General features: G+C 42.4%; 1 pseudogene; it reads left to right on the top strand.

The window, feature by feature from the left end:
* LOC111979530 (kin of IRRE-like protein 1) overlaps nt 1-15,548 on the top strand; it is a 42,285-nt pseudogene that overhangs the window by 17,073 nt on the left and 9,664 nt on the right.

Here is a 15,548-nt window from a genome sequence, read left to right as displayed (position 1 = left end):
AGCAAAAGAGAGATAAAGTAACATGATGATTGAGTGTCTTTCATAGCTGTACCATGATATTTGCATTGCTGCCTTAAATTGATCCCCACTATTCTACCCTCTAAAACCCTCCTCATCCTGAGTTGGGTTGTCATCCCAATGACCGGCAGATCACCCCAAACCCCCCGAATCCCCATGGCTCCCGAGAGACCCGGGACCCATCCTTCAAAAGAAGCACATGGTGCCACCCCACAGAACAGAAGCAGATCAAAAGCATTTCCATCGCCCTCACCTTGATTTGTATTATATATACCTTATTAAAAAAGATATATTAAAAAAATCCTGCTTGTATACATTTCCATAATTAGAAATAATATTTGTAGTGATGTAGGCAGTTTATGCAAGGGATTGTTACCTCTTACAAGTATTGCACATTACAAAAATGTAATTGTGGCAAGCAATTATTATTTTAGGAAACAAATTATTGTGATTCATCCTATATGTCCCTAACATCTTTTTACTCCCTCGCAACAGTTGTGGGATACACACACACACACACACACACACACACACACACACACACACACACACACACACACACACTCCCATGAGGGGACTTTGGCTTTGTTGGACCAACCCTGCCAGGCAGGCTCAGAATCTTGAGGGGGCGGTGTTGCTTTAGAAGGTCTTTGACCACATTCATCTTTCTGAATTGGCTGTGTATAGGCTACTTACAGTAGGCCCATAAAACAGATAGGGACTTCTCCTTAGTGAATGGGTCTCTCAGGTGGGTGTCTAGGGTATAGGGTTGGGGACCATTCCATCACGATAGGACAGTAAATAAATACCTATTAATAATTAATATTTTAAATATCTGCACACAATTGAATGCTCTCTTTCATAACCCCWGCTCAACAAACACACATGGGCTCTGKGATTTGCAACCTGCATAGTTTTTCAGTCACTTAACTCCACACTTTTCCAAACACAAAAACACACACCCCACCTTCGATCACAATACATGCGCACATACCCACTTACTGTGCCTTCTGTGTACCTCTGTGTTTTCATSTCTTCCATGTTGATTCAGTACTTTTGTGTTCCAGTTCCTTATATTTGATGAGGTGTTATTTCACTAATTATCCTTTCTTCTAATACTGTCTTATCAATTTATGAAATACTGTAAATGGAAACTCTAAAACAAATTATTTTCTAACATTCCCTATCTAAAATGGTATATTGTAGTTGTAGTCTATTTCTTTAATAATTGTTGTATTTTGTTGCTTTTCTATATATWTTTTTTTATTACAATCTCTAACATTTTCAAATCTATTGGAACTTTGTAATATTTAGAATAGCATGGAGTAGTCTTTGTGTCTCTGAACATTTGGTTATAAATAAATAGTTAATCGACAACGAGAGCTACATGTTTTTCCTTCGGGAACTGATCCTTCATGCCTTTTTTCGTGCCAGCAAGTCTTTTACCCAGGTTTTTATCTTGAAAAAAAGTCGCCTCTCTGTGTGAAACGGTGTACACATTCRAGTGTGATTTCGTGGACAGCTTCGCGTGGGATCTGAAGCTCTGTAAGGAGGAACTCCCCAACCACACCCTCAGGAACTTCTCCTTCTTTCTCTTGGATACCAGTAAGTACCAGATTCTCTCTCATGGATCTAGTCTGTAAGTCAAGTAAGGCTTCTCTCAGAAAGATGTTCTCCTTTTTAAGTTCATTGACGTCGGTTTCAATCTTATTGACTCTCCCTTTTTAGCTTGTTTGAATCTTTCTCCAATGTCGCAGCTTTTTCGACACTCATCTTGAGGCTCGCCTTCAACTCCTTTATATCCTTACTGACTAATTCAAGTATGCCCAGTTTGTCATTTATTGATTTTAACAGATCGGTTTCGACCTATACCATTCCCGGTGGTGAATTTTAAAAAATTGTCTGTAGAAAAGTCACGTTTTTGTTTCGGCATTAGTTCCCCTGTTTTACTCTCCGTCATGTTTGGATGTTGCTTGTTTTCGTAACATGTGTTGTTACATTTCTCTAGTCTCATGATTTGTTTTGTATTGTTATCCAGATTGAAGGTTATAACCAACCAGTTTGTGAAGTGCTAATATTTAGTCTAACTTACCGCTATTGAATATTACATTTTTATCTTGAGGTGATCTACACTGCTGTTCCGTCCGCCATCTAGACTGCTCCCTTTTAAAAACATACTATAGCTGTGTCTTGGCACAACTTACCCTGGGTATGGGCAGGGGTGGAGGCAGAGTGGTGTCCGGGTTGGCACTTGACACCTCTGACATCTGATTGGCCACCCCAAAATGTCATTCGCTACTGGCAGTTTGATGCTGATTGACATCTCATTTCACCTCTTGTTGAAAGAAGATTTATGACGTTCTGCGGCGCATTTTTTCAAATCGAGGATGAGGAAGAGAGAATATTAACGTTAGTTGCGAGATACAGAAGAATAAGAAGAACATATAGACGAAGAGAGAATATTTCCACAGCTCCATGAGCTCTTTTCATGACTGGCGAAGGCATCATTTTTGAAGTAAGTTTTAAGTTTTAGCATCGGGTTTAGGTTTCCTGAACAACTTTTACGAAAGTTGAGTCGCTGTGTAAGTTAACGTTAGACCTTTGGCTCCATTAACAAACAGGCAGTTCACTGTTTTTTCTCTCCTGCAGAAGCTTTATAACTTTGTATCTGGCTCAAACGTTCATCTCAAGTGGCTTGCAGTTCAGAAAGAGCTGTATCCACAGCAGCAGCCCGGGGAATTACAGAGACTTACGGATGTAAGGTGGGCATGCAGATACATGGAATGCCGTAATCTGAGGGACAGGCATCCAGCAGTTCTGAGAGTGCTACAGGATATCACACTTGAACATAGTGGTGATAGATCAGTGGAGGCAAGGGGCCTTCTTTCTCAGATTTACATTTCATAGGGCTTTTGGTTACCTTTTGTAAAGTGCTTGGTGATGCCAAATGTCTTTCTGACATGCTCCAATCAAGCTCTCTTGACCTAGCAAGGGCTGTGGATCTAGTAGGTACCCTTACGGACACATTACAGGACTACATAAGTGAGGGTTACTATGGAAAGAGGTTGAAGAGATTGCAGAGCACTGCAAAATAAGTGGACAAACAATGTGCAAAAGAGCCTAAAACAAGCTTAWGATTTCACGACTCACAGAAAAATWGTGACCAAAGWRATGGTGAGAGTTTCCAAAGAGCTATCTTTTATCAGGTGCTTGACAGTCTCACAGCTGAGCTGCAGAGGGTATTTCAAAGAAGAATTGCAAGATAATGCAATGGGTCCAGTCTCTCAGTGCAAAGAGTACAACATTCTTSAATGAGGTGCCTCTGTTTGCCWTTGCTCAGACCTTTGAGTCAGATTTGAGGTCCATCAAACCAAGCGACTATAGGAGAGAGAAAAGTGGAAGGGACAGACTGTCTACTCTCCTTGACTTTGTTGTGTTTCTAGAACCTTATAAAGAGGTCTTCCATGAGCTATTTCCACTTTGTAAGGTTTCTGTTGTTACAYCAGTCAGCAGTGCTTCTTRYGAGAGAAGCTTCTCAGCTTTAACACGGATTAAAACCCACCTTAGGACAACAATGGYYGATGACMGGTTAAGTCACCTMTGAATTCAGTGTTGAGTYGAGGAGGTCACGCTCSCTCAACATGGATGAGGTTGTGAAACATTTTGACAGKWCTCACCAGAACCGCAGAATTATGCTGTTTTAAATCTACCAGGGATAATTTGGCACTTAGGYGGTCCCTCTGKTCATGATTAAAACMTGCACTGTGTACTAGCTAGTACACTGACATTCTAAAATGATMAATCCAAAGGGTWTCATGTCACACAGATTTAATTTGGTCTTGATTAGGCCAATTCCAAAACTTTTCTTTGCTTTCTTTGTTAACATAATATATATGAGCATAAATATGATACTGTACATTTGTAATTTTGATGGACACCAGAATTATTTTAATTTTTCAATTCCATTTCTGCTTGATACCTGGTATGTCAAATTGCAGTGTTTTTTTGGTATGTAAATAAACTATGCAATTTATGTAACACACGAATGCTATCTTATCTCCTTGGTGCTTGAGCTTAATTTTCTGAAAATATTTTGGATGTTCAATACTTATAGATTCAGATTTTATTCATGAAAACAGAGTGACCCAAGTCTCTTCAGTACGTGTGTGTGTGTGTGTGTGTGCGTGTGCGTGTGCGTGTGCGTGTGTGTGCGTGTGCGTGTGCGTGCGTGCGTGCAAAATTGAGCTGCAGTTCCGAGGTAGAGACACTAACTATTCATAGTGTGTTAAAGAATTCTAGTGAAGTGACCCTTTTGGACCTCACTATCTGCCACATTGAAGAACTCTGGGTTAAGTGAATTATCACTTCTACCTCTAATCAGGAATAATAGGAGTCATTCATGCTCCTTAGATGCCAGGTTAGGGTTACACACACATTTTCTGTCATGGTCTATGGACCCCCTGAAGTAGCCTTGGCCACCCCATGTTTAAAACTCTAGTTCTGCCATTTGGTATGGGGTAAGTTGAGCAAAGGGACAGGCTGAGTTGAGCCGGGGTAGGTGGGTGATCTTGTCCTGTGACGTGGAATGGGGGGCGTAGATCAGCTTTAATATTGCAGATAGATTGTAGCTTCCATCAATGTAATTGTCTGAATCATTTCCAATCCMCCAAGCTGCCATCAAGGCAAAGGGTGGCTACTTTGAAGACGCTAAAATATCAAATGTATTTAAATTTGTTCAACATTTTTTGCTGACTACATGATTCCATATGTGTTATTTCATAGTTTTGATGTCTTCACTAATATTCTACATTGTAGAAAATAGTCAAAAATTCAGAAAAACCATGAATGAGTAGGCGTGTCCAAACTTGACTGCTGCTGTATATATAGACATCTTTTTAAAATATGTTTCGCTTTATTATTTTCCCCTAACCCTACTACCCCTCCCCTAATTGGAGTAAACTAATGAAAAACAACACTTACGCTTCTACTGCCAGCTTATACATACTAAATACATTTTACAGACACAATCTATTTTACAATAGTTATCTTCTTTTTTTTTTCACTCCTATCCTATTGTAATGTATATCGTAAATAATATATATGCCTACATTCAGATATAGATCTCTTTGTTCAATATCACTTACTCTTCCATTTCACGACTAGTTGTTCGGGACAGGGATGTTGTTTCAATGTGCCAATTTGTAGGCAAATTCTCTTTAGTTGAGGCCGACTAAGTCCATAAAACAAGATTCTCGATATGTTTAGCAAGCTCAGACTCCATGTCATCTTTCACACAGGTACATGTTTGTKTTCTTTTTTTGTCATTGTAACTCTTGAGTTTCATTCAGTCAATTTATTTCATCCATTGTTGCTGCTCAAATGGACTTCTTCCCTTCTCTCGCTTCCTTGGYTGCTCTCTCAAGAACGTCAGACCCCTAGACCCCTGCTGGTTTTACGTTTGGCGTACACGGGGCATGATGATTTCTGCTCCGTAACAATACAAATGCACTATCTTGAGTTCATATGCATGAAACATTGGAGAAATACTATACATGTTACGCATATTATGCATAAAACTGACAAGATGCCATCCTCATTTGTATGGCGTATGGTTCCCATTGGCTCAACTTACTCCATGGCCATTGGCTCGACTTACCCAAATGCAAACATTTTGACTATATTAGCCAACACAGCTACAAGGATACACTTTAATGCTAGATTTAGGACCTCATACTTTAGCTTATGGAGACCCCAACTGATGTACAAAAAAATATTAAAACTATCAACGTTGGTTTAGATAGTAGCCTCATGAAACCTATAACACAATACATTTATTTGACTTTGTGAAAATCTGTTTTTTGGACCTCCGTGAAATTATGACCTCTTCCTAAATATTTGGTTAAATTATAAATGCTGTGTATGGTTTCCTAGAAACAATGGGTGGCTCAACTAACCCTTTGGCTTAACTTACCCCACTCTCCCCTATCAGCAAAACGTAGTAAAACATTTTGCAACAGAAAACCAAAAACAAGCATTTCATATTGGACAAGTTCAGGTAGTCCCTCCCCGTTTCCGTTTCTGTTTTCTTCCATTTGGTGTCTAGTGAATACAACTTGTGAAAGTGTATCTGTTTGTCTGTGCTTGTGCTATGTGAACATGTACTGTAGTGAAGATCAGTGTGGCTATGTGACACCTGTGTCTCTCTCAGGTGGGCGAAGGGTGGTGTTCTCCTGGAGGGGGCGAGGGAGAGTGTGTTTGTGACCCCAGTAGACCACTCCTTTCACACCGAGCCGGTATCCTGCTCTGTGTTCAACGCTGTGGGACACACCAACCTCAGCATCGTGGTCGATGTACACTGTGAGTCTGACTATTAGATAGATGTTATTGTCCTCTGAAGAGGAAATTCATTTCCACAGCTCATACATTTACATATCAAGACCAACAAACACATCACCTAGACTTGTCATTTACAGTTCCATACCTCCATACACTTAAGACATAAACAGACAGAAGACTGAGACCGCACATTAGTCTGTTGTCTGTTTATCTGCTTTCTTATCTACTGTATCTGTCTGTCCGTCCGTCCGTCCGTCCATCCCAGGGCACGCAGGGCACGTGACCCCCCCCCCCCCATTTGTAGTATTTCAGTAAATTAGCTTTCAAACAGCAACATTTTATCTCAGGCCTCATGGTCCAACTCATCCTAAACAATGCTCCCGAGTGGCGCTGTGGTCTAAGACACTGCATCTCAGTGCAAGAGGCGTCACTGCAGTACCTGGTTCGAATCCAGGCTGCATAACATCTGGCCGTGATTGGGAGTCCCATAGGGTGGCACACAATTAGCCCAGCGTCATCCGGGTTTGGCCAGGGGTAGGCCGTCATTGTGAATAAGAACTTGTTTTTAACTGACTTGCGTAGTTAAATAGAAATAAAAATCTAAATTGGGTTGAGGTCGGGTGATTGTGGAGGCCAGGTCATCTGATGCAGCACTCCATCACTCTCCTTCTTGGTCAAATAGCCTGGAGGTGTGCTGGGTCATTGTCCTGTTGAAAAACAAATGACAGTCCCACTAAGCACAAACCAGATAGGATAGCGTATTGCTGCATACAATGTCACCAGCAAAGCACCCCCACACCATTACACCTCCTCCATGCTTCACGGTGGGAACCACACAAATGAAATAAAAATGTATTGGTCACATACACGTGATTAGCAGATTTTATTATGGATGTAGCGAAATGCTTTTGCTTCTAGCTTCGACACCTACATGCGGAGATCATCTGTTCACCTACTCTGCGTCTCACAAAGACACGGCGGTTCAGACCAAATAACAGATTTCCACCGGTCTAATGCCCATTGCTCGTGTTTCTTGGCCCAAGCAAGTCTCTTCTTATTATTGGTGTCATTTAGTAGTGGTTTCTTTGCAGCAATTCGACCATGAAGGCCTGATTCACTCAGTCTCCTCTGAACAGTTGATGTTGAGATGTGTCTGTTACTTGAACTCTGTGAAGCATTTATTTGGGCTGCAATTTCTGAAGCTGGTAAATTTAATGTAGTGATGCACCGATATGACATTTTTGGCCGATACTGATATCCGATATTACAATTTTTTGCGGCCTTTTAAGCATTCTAGTACAGTTAAGTAGTTAACAGAYACACATGGACGCAGCGGTCTAAGGCACTGCATCTCAGTGCAAGAGACCCTGGTTTGAATCCAGGCTGTATCACATCAGGCCGTGATTGGGAGTCCCATAGAGCGGCACACATTTGACCCAGCGTCGTCTGGGCTGTCATTGTAAATAAGAATTTGTTCTTAACTGGCTTGCCTAGTTAAATAAAGGTTACACACACACACACCACACTGACCAAAAAGTTATTTTGTTGGCATTTACGTATGTCCCCATTACCAGTAAAACATAATCAAAACCTATATATTTCACTTACTTGCTGTGCTGTTTCGTTGTTCATTTGTTCAGTCGTTTCATTCTCAACCAGGATTTCTATGGAACGCCATTTGGGTCCAAAAAGATACACGTCAAATAACACTTGTCTCACGCACCTACAGTGCTGGTCATAAAAAAGCTAKCTAGCTCATGGATATAAACAATGTAGTTATTCCTCAAAAACATAGCATACCGACATAATCTGTTTCAGTAGTTACAGTTAGCTAGCTAACTATATAGCTAGGTGTCATCATCTAGAATAACCCTAATTTATAAGTCAGTTATTATTTGATTAATGGTGGTCGGACCCATCTATGTGACGCTAGCCACAATAATGATTAGCCACAATTGTGGACTTTGCGGTTAGCCTTCAAAATAAATGTATGGCATTTCTAATATTTGCATTCATTTGCATCACTGTCAATGCCATGCTTTTATTTTGAAGGCAACCCGAAAATTCCACTATTGTGCCTAATCCTTATTGTGTCTAGCTTCACAACACATAACCCAGTCCGGTYGAGCCTCACGAGCCAGATGAAGCTAGCTCTGCTTATATCGTTAGCTTTGGGCAACAGGGTTATTAAGTAGCTGGCTAGCTATTTATTTTCATGAACTAAAGTTTAATTTCAATAAGCGAAAAACAAGTGGCAACTTAGCTAATACTTACTCACAAGGATTTCTAAATCATTGCTAAGAATAATGAAAATGACTGCAGTTTCTACTGGTCATTGATTTCAGGCTGGTGGTATTGGTGCTAGCTAGGTACCAAGCTAAAGCTAGCTAACCCGGAAGTTGCAGTCGAACAAATGATGCTTTATTACCAACGCGGTGTTGTAAACACATCGTTCGTGGCCGGTGTTTGCTTGTTTACAGACTTTTTTTAGTACAGCTTTGACAGTGCTACTGTATCTTTTTTGATACGCAAAGACCCAAACGGCGTTCCATAGTATGTATATCATGAAGCTAATAGCAGTGAAGCTACTACTGTGTATCTCCGGTAGGGCAACATCTGAAAAATAGTTAAGCACCGGTACACACTACCAATTGCGCTAACATCACCCACGACAGAGAACGGTTAATTATCAAGGGCAATGAGTTCCATTATCTTGGCTTTAATGGATTTCGCCATTAAGTTGTCTCACTGAAAATGTCTTACTCTTTCAAATGACTGCTCGACTTGTTGACTGCTCGGTCCACACAGCAGACATTGTGGGCTAGGTTAGGAATGCTGTGTTGCACGTGTAGCGCAAAATTTTACGTGGCGTCATTACATCCTGTGCCTACGTTATATAGGTATGCACGGTAGCTTTGACATCAGTTTTTAACATCGGCGTTAAACTAGACATTGGGCCGATACCGATGATGGCATTTTTAGCTAATATCGGCCGTTTCCGATATGTTCACCGATATATCGTGCATCCCTACTTTAATGAACTTATCCTCTGCAGCAGAGGTATCTCTGGGTCTTTTTTTCCTGTGGCAGTCCTCATGAGAGCCAGTTTCATCAAAGCGCTTAATGGTTTTTGCAACTGCACTTTAAGAAACATTCAAAGTTCTTGAAATGTTCCGTATTGACTGACCTTCTCTTAAAGTTATGATGGTCTGTCATTTCTTTTTGCTTATTTGAGCTGTTCTTGCCATAATATGAACTTGGTCTCTTACCAAATAGGGCTATCTTCTGTAAACCACCCCTACCTTGTCACAACACAACTGATTTTCTCAAATGCATTAAGAAGGAAAGAAATGTCACAAATACATTTTTAACAAGGCACACCTGTTAATTGAAATGCATTCCAGGTGACTGCTATACCTCATGAAGCTGGTTGAGAGATTGCCAAGAGTGTGCAAAGCAGTCATCAAGGCAAAGGGTGGCTACATTAAAGAATCTCAAATATCAAATATATTTGGATTTGTTTAACACTTTTTTGGTTACTTCATGATTCCATATGTGTTATTTCATAGTTTTGATGTCTTCACTGTTATTCTGCAATGTAGAACATAGTAAAAATAAAGAAAAACCCTTGAATGAGTGGCGTCCCATAGAATATTCTAAAATAAGTAAATATTTTCTAGAAATAGGCATGGAATAATTGATGAGACAACCCATATTCAAGAATAGCTCAGGAAAATAACCCAAACTAAAAACATTTCTTTGAATTGCCTTGTCCAAACTTTTGACTGGTACTGTATATGTCTGTCTATATTTTGTATTTATAGGCAAGTCAGTTAAGAACATATATCTATTCTAAATACCTGTTTAACTACTGTATGTGTCTGTCTGTCTGTCTGTCTGTCTGTCTGTCTGTCTGTCTGTCAGATGGTCCTATCCTGAAGGGGGCGCTCACGCCGATTACAGTGGACATTGACTTTGACGCCAAACTCAACTGCAAGTGGGCCGGAAACCCTCCACTCACACTCACCTGGACCAAGAAGGGATCTAACATGGTGAGAACTGAGAAGCTATCCTCTGCTATAAATCCTGSGTTGGGGTCAATTCCATTTAAATTAATTCAATTCAGTAAGTAATTCTAAATCATATTTTTCGCAATGCTTGTCTATGAGAAACAATTTCACTTTACTTCCACAATTGACTGAACTAAAATGGAATTGACCCCAGCACTGCTGCGATCCAGGACCCTGAAACCCATATCGGGACCTCCATATCCAATCTACCAGTGTTTGACTTGGACTGAAAGAGGTGCCAGATGTAACTAATTTTGGATGCTGGTACTCTTTATATTTCGGTCCTGATACTCATCACATTTAAGGTTAATATTGCCCACCGGCCCAATTTAAATACCCTAAACCCATAAAAGCAGCACTACATTGATCCTTGTCCCACCTGAACTTCTTACTCTCCCCAAACCTAAATCTAACCCCCCCCAACCCAACTAATGTTGAACTCCTAACCTATGCCCTAAATATTTTATTAATGCTTTATAACTACTGTAATAAAAAAATATATTGGATCCTGCTGCTGTGAAAATCAACATGTTTTATGAATGAAATATCTCCCTTCCTCCCTCCCGTTGCAACTCGGTTCCATCTAATCTCCCTCCCGTACGCGTGTGCGTGCCTGTGTGTGTCCTTTTCAGGTCCTTAGTAACAATGAGGAGCTGGTCCTGAAGTCCGTGAGCCAGGCAGACGCGGGCCAGTATGTGTGTAAGGCCATCGTCCCCAGGATCGGAGTGAGAGAGACTGAGGTCAATCTTATAGTCAACGGTCAGTTACAGTACAGCCATGTATAGTGTACACACACACACACAGAGACACACACATACATACAGTGTTACTTTTAACATTCCTACCCTCTTGCTGCTGTTACTACTTTTGGGTCCATATTCATAAAGTGTCTCAGAATAGAAGTGCCGATATAGGATCAGGTTCCYCTTGTCTACCACAAATTTCCCCTCATTATCACTTGTTTTGTCATAAGTGGAGTCTAAATAGCTGTATCTGTCTGTCTCTCACCCAGGCCCTCCCATCATCTCCAGCGAACCAGTGCAGTACGCAGTGAGAGGGGAGAGAGGAGAGGTCAAGTGCTATATCGCTAGCACCCCTCCACCCGATAAGATTGTGAGTGAAGTGAACTCTGTGAGATATCCTATGAAATATCTGTAACCCTTCATAATWACTTTCATGTATATGCATTTATGAATGCTTACAAATGCTTTGTAAATGGTCTAATTTCTTATTAAGTGTAAGGCTTTGTGAAAAGAGCGAGTGAATGAATGAATAGGAGCTGTACTGACAACATGGGGTGTGAGAGGGGGATGATGTGAGAGTGAAGGGGAGAGTAAAATTCTGTACCTTTCAGTATCGATTATCCACGACACCAGCAGAGACATGACAGAAATCTGTGCTTTATTTAAAAAAGTCTCCACTCCTGCCTTTTAGTGGATACATCCCAAATGGCACCATATTCCCTTTATAGTGCACTACTTTTGACCAGAGTACTGTCAAAAGTAGTGCACTATAAAGGGAATAGTGAGCCGTTTGTGACAGCCAGTGGGTGCTTGGAGCATATAGTGTGATACGACATTTATAGTTTTAACTTAATGCAGAGAAAGAGGACCTATGAAATATGGCGCTGTAATCTTAGGTAATCTTAGGTTTCATTACATACAGTCGGGAGGAACTACTGAATATACGATTAACGTCAACTCATCATCGTTCTACCAGGAATATGACTTTCCCGAAACGGATCCAGCGTTTTGCCTTCCACCCAATACAATGGATCTGATCCCAGCCGGCGACCTGTGCGACGCCGAAAAGGGGCAAACGAGGCGGTCTCGTGGTCAGGCTTCGGAGACGGGCACATGCGCGCTCCACTCCCTAGCATACTACTCGCCAATGTCCAGTCTCTTGACAATAAGGTTGATGAAATCCGAGCACGGGTAGCATTCCAGAGAGACATCAGGGATTGCAACGTGCTCTGCTTCACGGAAACATGGCTAACTCAAGGGACGCTAACGGAGTCGGTGCAGCCAGCTGGTTTCTTCATGCATCGCGCCGACAGAAACAAACATCTTTCCGGTAAGAAGAGGGGCGGGGGGGTATGCCTTATGATTAACGAGAAGTGGTGTGATCATCATAACAACCACAGGAACTCAAGTCATTCTGTTCACCTGATCTAGAACTCCTCACAATCAATTTCGACGATTATCTACCAAAGGGAATTCTCTTCAATCATAATCACAGCCGTATATATTCCCCCCAAGCAGACACATCGATGGCCCTGAACGAACTTTATCTGACTCTTTGTAACTGGAAACCCACACACCTGAGGCTGCATTCATCGTAGCTGGGATTTTAACAATGGCTAATCTAAAACAAAACTCCCTAAATTCTATCAGCATATCGATTGTGCTACCAGGGCTGGAAAAACCCTAGATCATTGTTATACTAATTTCCGCGACGCATATAAGGCCCTCCCCCGCCCCTTTCGGAAAAAGCTGCCACGACTCCATTTTGTTGATTCCAGCCTACAAACAGAAACTCAAAAACAACAGCTCGCGCGCTCAGGTCTGTTCAACGCTGGTCCGACCAATCTGAATCCACGCTTCAAAGACTGCTTCGATCACGCGGATTGGAATATGTTCCGCATTGCGTCCAACAACAATATTGACGAATATGCTGATTCGGTGAGCGAGTCATTAGGAAGTGCATTGACGATGTCGTACCCACAGCAACGATTAAAACATTCCCAAACCAGAAACCGTGGATTGACGGCAGCATTCGCGTGAAACTGAAAGCGCGAACCACTGCTTTTAACCAGGGCAAGGTGACCGAAGCATGACCGAATACAAACAGTGTAGCTATTTCTCCGCAAGGCAATCAACAGGCTAAGTCCAGTACAGAGACAAAATCGAGTCGCAATTCAACAGCTCAGACACAAGAGGTATGTGGCAGGGTCTACAGTCAATCACGGATTACAAAAAGAAAACCAGCCCCGTCGCGGACCAGGATGTCTTGCTCCCAGACAGGCTAAACAACTTTTTTGCCCGCTTTGAGGACAATACAGTGCCACTGACACGGCCCCTACCAAAACCTGCGGGCTCTCCTTCACTGCAGCCGAGGTGAGTAAAACATTTAAACGTGTTAACCCTCGCAAGGCTGCAGGCCCAGACGGCATTCCAGCCGCGTCCTCAGAGCATGCGCAGACCAGCTGGCTGGTGTGTTTACGGACATATTCAATCAATCCTTATCCCAGTCTGCTGTTCCCACATGCTTCAAGAGGGCCACCATTGTTCCTGTTCCCAAGAAGCTAAGGTACTGAGCTAAACGACTACCGCCCCGTAGCACTCACTTCCGTCATCATGAAGTGCTTTGAGAGACTAGTCAAGGACCATATCACCTCCACCTACCGGACACCCTAGACCCACTCCAATTTGCTTACGACCCAATAGGTCCACAGGCGACGCAATCGCAACCACACTGCACACTGCCCTAACCCATCTGGACAAGAGGAATACCCATGTGAGAATGCTGTTCATCGATTACAGCTCAGCATTTAACACCATAGTACCCTCCAAACTCGTCATCAAGCTCGAGACCCTGGGTCTCGACCCCGCCCTGTGCAACTGGGTCCTGGACTTCCTGACGGGCCGCCCCCAGGTGGTGAGGGTAGGTAACAACATCTCCACCCCGCTGATCCTCAACACTGGGGCCCCACAAGGGTGCGTTCTGAGCCCTCTCCTGTACTCCCTGTTCACCCACGACTGCGTGGCCATGCACGCCTCCAACTCAATCATCAAGTTTGCGGATGACACTACAGTGGTAGGCTTGATTACAACAACGACGAGACGGCCTACAGGGAGGAGGTGAGGGCCCTCGAGTGTGGGTGTCAGGAAAATAACCTCACACTCAACGTCAACAAAACAAAGGAGATGATTGTGGACTTCAGGAAACAGCAAGGGAGCACCCCCTATCCACATCGACGGGTCAGTAGTGGAGAAGGTGGAAAGTTTTAAGTTCCTCGGTGTACACATCACGGACAAATTGAATTGGTCCACCCACACAGACAGCGTTGTGAAGAAGGCGCAGCAGCGCCTCTTCAACCTCAGGAGGCTGAAGAAATTCGGTTGTCACCAAAAGCACTCACAAACTTCTACAGATGCACAATCGAGAGCATCCTGTCGGGCTGTATCACCGCCTGGTACGGCAACTGCTCCGCCCACAACCGTAAGGCTCTCCAGAGGGTAGTGAGGTCTGCAGAACGCATCACCAGGGGCAAACTACCTGCCCTCCAGGACACCTACACCACCCGATGTCACAGGAAGGCCATAAAGATCATCAAGGACAACAACCACCCAAGCCACTGCCTGTTCACCCCGCTATCATCCAGAAGGCGAGGTCAGTACAGGTGCATCAAAGCAGGGACCGAGAGACTGAAAAACAGCTTCTATCTCAAGGCCATCAGACTGTTAAACAGCCACCACTAACATTTAGCGGCCGCTGCCAACATACTGACTCAACTCCAGCCACTTTAAAAATGGGAATTGTGGAATTATGTAAAAATGTACCACTAGCCACTTTAAACAATGCCACTTAATATAATGTTTACATACCCTACATTACCCATCTCATATGTATATACTGTACTCTATATCATCTACTGCATCTTGCCATCTTTATGTAATACATGTACCACTAGCCACTTTAAACTATGCCACTTTATGTTTACATACCCTACAGTACTCATCTCATATGTATATACCGTACTCTATCCATCTACTGCATCTGCCATGCCGTTCTGTACCACCACTCATTCATATATCTTTATGTACATATTCTTTATCCCTTTACACTTGTGTGTGTGTGTAAGGTAGTAGTTGTGGAATTGTTAGGTTAGATTACTTGTTGGTTATTACTGCATTGTCGAACTAGAAGCACAAGCATTTCGCTAACTCGCATTAACATCTGCTAACCATGTGTATGTGACTAATAAAATTTGATTTGATTTGATTGAAATGAAAAAGGCAAAGCGACTGGAGGAGGCAGAAAAATAAATAAAAGATTTTGAAGTTATCCCCTCCTCTTCCCTCACTCCCATTCACCAGCCCCCTGTGTCCTTTCTCAGCAAGT

The sequence above is a fragment of the Salvelinus sp. IW2-2015 genome, linkage group LG19 (assembly GCF_002910315.2).
Source record: "Salvelinus sp. IW2-2015 linkage group LG19, ASM291031v2, whole genome shotgun sequence".
NCBI lineage: Eukaryota > Metazoa > Chordata > Actinopteri > Salmoniformes > Salmonidae > Salvelinus > Salvelinus sp. IW2-2015.
This window is presented reverse-complemented; position numbering and strand designations above follow the sequence as displayed.